Raw genomic sequence first — 4,987 nt, 5'->3', positions numbered from 1 at the left:
CGTTTGGACGCCATTTTGGGCCATCAAATCTCGGGCAAAGTATGGACTATTATACATTGATGGAAAGCCCAAGATTTCTACTTTCCAACTCAATTAAGATCGTGCCGATTGGGCTTCTGTAGCTCCATAAAATCTACATCGAGTGCAGAGAGGTCAGAATCTAATAGTATCTGCAGTCCTTTCTCAGCCTTTGAATCAGATTTTTGCTCAGGTCCCTCAATTTCAGCCAGAAAATACCTGAAATCACAAAAAAATACACAAACTCATATTAAACTCCAAAAATGTGATTTTTGCATAAAAACTAATAAAAATATACTAAAAAGTAACTAAAACATACTAAAAACTACCTAAAAATAATGCCAAAAAGCGTATAAATTATCCGCTCATCACAACACCAAACTTAAATTGTTGCTTGTCCCCAAGCAACTAAAAACAAAGTAGGATAAAAAGAAGAGAATACACAATAAATTCCAAAACATCAATGAAGCTTAGTTCTAATTAGATGAACGGGGCTAGTAGCTTTTTGTTTCTGAACAGTTTTGGCATCTCACTTTATCCTTTGAAGTTCAGAATGATTGGCATCCATAGGAACTCAGAATTCAGATAGTGTTATTGATTCTCCTAGTTTATTATGTTGATTATTGAATACAGCTACTTATGAGTCTTGGCCGTGACCCTAAGCATTTTGTTTTCCAGTTTTACCACCGGATACATAAATGTCACAAACACATAACTGGGTGAACCTTTTCAGATTGTGACTCAGCTTTGCTAGAGTCCCCAGTTAGAGGTGCCAAGAGTTCTTAAGCGCACTCTTTTTACTTTGGATCATGACTTTAACCACTCAATCTCAAGCTTTTCACTTGGACCTTCATGACACAAGCACATGGTTAGGGACAGCTTGATTTAGCCGCTTAGGCCAGGATTTTATTCCTTTGGGCCCTCTTATCCACTGATGCTCAAAGCCTTAGATCCTCTTTACCCTTGCCTTTTTGTTTAAAGGGTTACTGGCTTTTTGCTCTTTCCATTTGGTTTAAAGAGCTATTAGCTTTCTCTGCTTGCTTTTTCTTTTTCTTTCATTTTTTTCGCAAGCTTTGAATTTTTCACTGCGTTTTCTTGCTTCAAGAATCAATTTTATGATTTTTCAGATTATCAATAACATTTCTCTTTTTTCATTATTCTTTCAAGAGCCAACAATTTTAACATTCATAAACTTCACTATAAAAAATATATACTGTTCAAGCATTCATTCAGAAAACAAAAAGTATTGCCACCACATCAAAATAATTAAACTAATTTCAAGATAGAATTCAAAATTCATGTACTTCTTGTTCTTTTGCAATTAGAAACATTTTTCATTTAAGAAAGGTGAAGGATTCATGGGACATCCATAGCTTCAAGGCATAGACACTAGACACTAATGATCATGTAATAAAGACACAAACATAGACAAAACATAAAGCATAAAAAACGAAAAACAGAAAAACAAATAACAAGGAAAATAAAGATCGGGTCCACCTTAGTGATGACGGCTAGTTCTTCCTCTTGAAGATCCTATGGAGTGCTTGAGATCCTCAATATCTCTTCCTTGGCTTTGTTGCTCCTCCCTCATAGCTCTTTGGTCCTCTCTAATTTCATGGAGGATAATGGAGTGCTCTTGGTGCTCCATCCTTAGTTGCTCCATGTTGGAACTCAAATCCCCTAAAGAGGTGTTGAGTTGTTCCCAATAGTTGTGTGGAGAAAAATGCATCCCTTGAGGCATCTCAGGGATTTCTTGATGCGGGACTTCCTCATGCTCTTGTTGAGGTCCATGAGTGAGCTCTCTTATTTGCTCCATCCTCTTTTTAGTGATGGGCTTGTGAGATGAATCTCTCCATCTCCCATGACTCGGAGTTGGAAGCAACTGCCTTTCCTTTCCTCTTCCATACCAAACTTAAAAGGTTTGCTCGTCCTCGAGCAAAAGAAGAAAGAAAGGAGGAGAAGAAGAAGAATTGGAGGAGATGGAGGTGGAGGAGTGGTTCGGCCAAGGGGGGTTTGGAGTGTTTGTGATGTGTGAAAATGAAGGAGGAAGGAGGGGTATATATAGGGTAAGGGGGAGAGGGAATCCGTGTGATAAGGGTTGGGTTTGGGAGGGAAATGGTTTGAATTTGAGTGGGTGGGGTAGGTGAGTTGTATGATGGAAAATAGTGGATGGATGTGAGTGGTGTAGAGATTATGGGGAAGAGGGTAGGATTTGATAGGTGAATGGTGTTTGGGGAAGAGTGTTATAAAAAAGTGTGAAGAGGAATGAGAGTGAGTTGGGATAGGTAGGGATCCTGTGGGGTCCACAGATCCTAGGGTGTCAAGGATTTCTCATCCCTGCACCTTTTTGGCATTTAAACGCCCTCTGTGTGGCATTTTTGGTGTTAAATGCCATGCTAATGCCCCTTTCTGGCGTTAAACACCAGTTTGGCTGCCAGTTCTGGCATTTAACGCCCAGAATGCTGCCAGACTGGGCGTTAAACGCCTGTTCTGCTACCCTTACTGGCGTTTAATGCCAGCCAGACACCAGACACCCTTTTCTGGCGTTAAACGCCAGTCTGTGTGCCATTTCTGGCGTTTAACGCCCAGAATGGTGCCAGACTGGGCGTTAAACGCCCACTTTGTTCGCCTTACTGGCGTTTAACGCCAGTAAGCTCGCCCTCCAGGGTGTGCTATTTTTTGTTGTTTTTGATTCATGCTTTAATTCTGTAGCTATTTTTGTGACTCCACATGATCATCAACCTAAAGAAGACATAGACTAACAATGGAAAATAAAATGAAAGAGTAATTAATATAGATAAATAAAATTGGGTTGCCTCCCAACAAGCACTTCTTTAATGTCAATAGCTTGACAGGAAGCTCTTACAGAGCTTCACAGGTGCTCAGAGCATGATTGTGGCATCCCAACACCAAACTTATAAGTTGAGTGTGGGGGCTCTGTCTGACTTCGTATTGAGAGAAGATTTTCATGCTTTTTCTCTATGTTTACAGAAGAAGATCCTTGAGTCTTAAACACAAGGTAGTCCTCATTCAATTGAAGGACTAACTCCCCTCTGTCCACATCAATCACAGCCCTTGCTGTGGCTAGGAAGGATCTTCTAAGGATGATGAATTCATCCTCATCCTTCCCAGTGTCCAGGATTATGAAGTCAGCAGGGACGTAAAGGCCTTCAACCTTCACTAAGACATTCTCTACAAGTCCATAAGCCTGTTTCATTGATTTGTCTACCATCTCTAGTGAGATCCTTGTAGCTTGTACCTCAAAGATCCATAGTTTCTCCATTACAGAGAGTGGCATGAGGTTGATACCTGACCCCAGGTCACACAGAGCCTTTTCAAAGTTCATGGTGCCTATGGTATAAGGTATTAAGAACTTTTCGGGATCCCATTTTTTTTTAGGAAATGTCTGTTAAATCCATGTATTCAGTTCATTAATGAGCAATCGATGTTCATCCTCCCAAGTCTCATTACCAAATAACTTGGCATTCAGCTTCATGATTGCTCCTAGATACTGAGCAACTTGCTCTTTAACAGTGTCTTCGTCCTCTTCAGAGGAAGAATACTCATCAGAGCTCATGAATGGCAAAAGTTTAGTGGAATTTCTATGGTCTCTGTATGAGTCTCAGATTCCTCTAGTTCCTCAATAGGAAACTTATTATTGGTCAGTGGACGTCCCTTGAGGTCTTCCTCATTGGGAATCACTGTCTTTTCACTCTCTCCAGGTTCGGCCATTTTGGTTATAGTTATGGCCTTGCACTCTCTTTTAGGATTCTCTTCTGTATTCCTTGGGAGAGTACTAGGAGGAGTTTCAGTAACTCTTTTACTCAGCTGACCCACTTGTGCCTCCAAATTTCTGATGGAGGACCTTGTTTCATTCATGAAACTGAGAGTGGTCTTAGATAGATCAGAGACTATATTTGCTAAGCCAGAGAGGCTCTGCTTAAAGTTCTCTTCTATTGCTGAGAAGATGATGGAAAAGGCTTGCTATTGCCAAACCTATTTCTCCCACCATTATTAATATTGAAGCCTTGTTGAGGCTTCTGTTGATCCTTCCATGAGAAATTTGGATGATTTCTCCATGAAGAATTATAGGTGTTTCCATAGGATTCTCCCATGTAATTCACCTCTTCCATTGTGGGATTCTCAGGGTCATAAGCTTCTCCTTTAGAGGAGGCTTCTTTAGCACTGCCGGATGCAGCTTGTAATCCAGTCAGATTATGAGAAATCATATTGACCTGCTAAGTCAATATTTTGTTCTGAGCCAATATGGCATTCAGAGTATCAATCTCAAGAACTCTTTTTTTCTGAGTCATCCCATTATTCACAGAATTTCTTTCAGAAATGTACATGAACTGGTTATTTGCAACCATCTCAATGAGTTCCTGGGCTTCTGCAGGGGTTTTCAGATAAAGAGATCCACCAGCAGAATGGTCCAATGACATCTTAGATAATTCAGATAGACCAACATAGAATATACATATGATGCTCCATTCTGGAAGCATGTCAGAAGGACACCTTTTGGTTAATTGCTTGCATCTTTCTCAAGCTTCATAGAGGGATTCACCTTCCTTCTGTTTGAAGATTTGGACTTCCACTCTAAGCTTGCTCATCTTTTGAGGTGGAAAGAATTTGGATCAGAAAGCATTGACCAACTTGTCCCAAGAGTTCAAGCTTTCTCTAGGTTGTGAGTCCAACTATATCCTAGCTCTGTCTCTTACAGCAAAGGGGAAAAGTATGAGTCTGTAGACCTCGGGATCAACCCTATTGATCTTAACAGTATCATAGATTTGCAAGAATTCAGCTAAGAACTGATGAGGATCTTCCAATGGAAGTCCATAAAACTTACAATTCTACTGCATTAGAAAAACTAATTGAGGCTTAAGCTCAAAGTTGTTTGCTCCAATGGCAGGAATTGAGATGCTTCTTCTATAGAAGTTGGAAGTTGGTGCAGTATAGTCACCAAGCATCT

At 40.2% G+C, this 4,987-nt stretch overlaps 1 non-coding gene across 1 annotated transcript; it reads left to right on the top strand.

The window, feature by feature from the left end:
* The first annotated feature begins 4,514 nt into the window (after positions 1–4,514).
* On the top strand, positions 4,515–4,622 carry LOC130956482 (small nucleolar RNA R71). The gene has a single exon (XR_009077133.1). It is a non-coding gene; the product is annotated as a small nucleolar RNA R71 (small nucleolar RNA).
* Positions 4,623–4,987: the final 365 nt, after the last annotated feature.

Source organism: Arachis stenosperma, chromosome 1 (genome assembly GCF_014773155.1).
Source record: "Arachis stenosperma cultivar V10309 chromosome 1, arast.V10309.gnm1.PFL2, whole genome shotgun sequence".
Taxonomy (NCBI): domain Eukaryota; kingdom Viridiplantae; phylum Streptophyta; class Magnoliopsida; order Fabales; family Fabaceae; genus Arachis; species Arachis stenosperma.
This window is presented reverse-complemented; position numbering and strand designations above follow the sequence as displayed.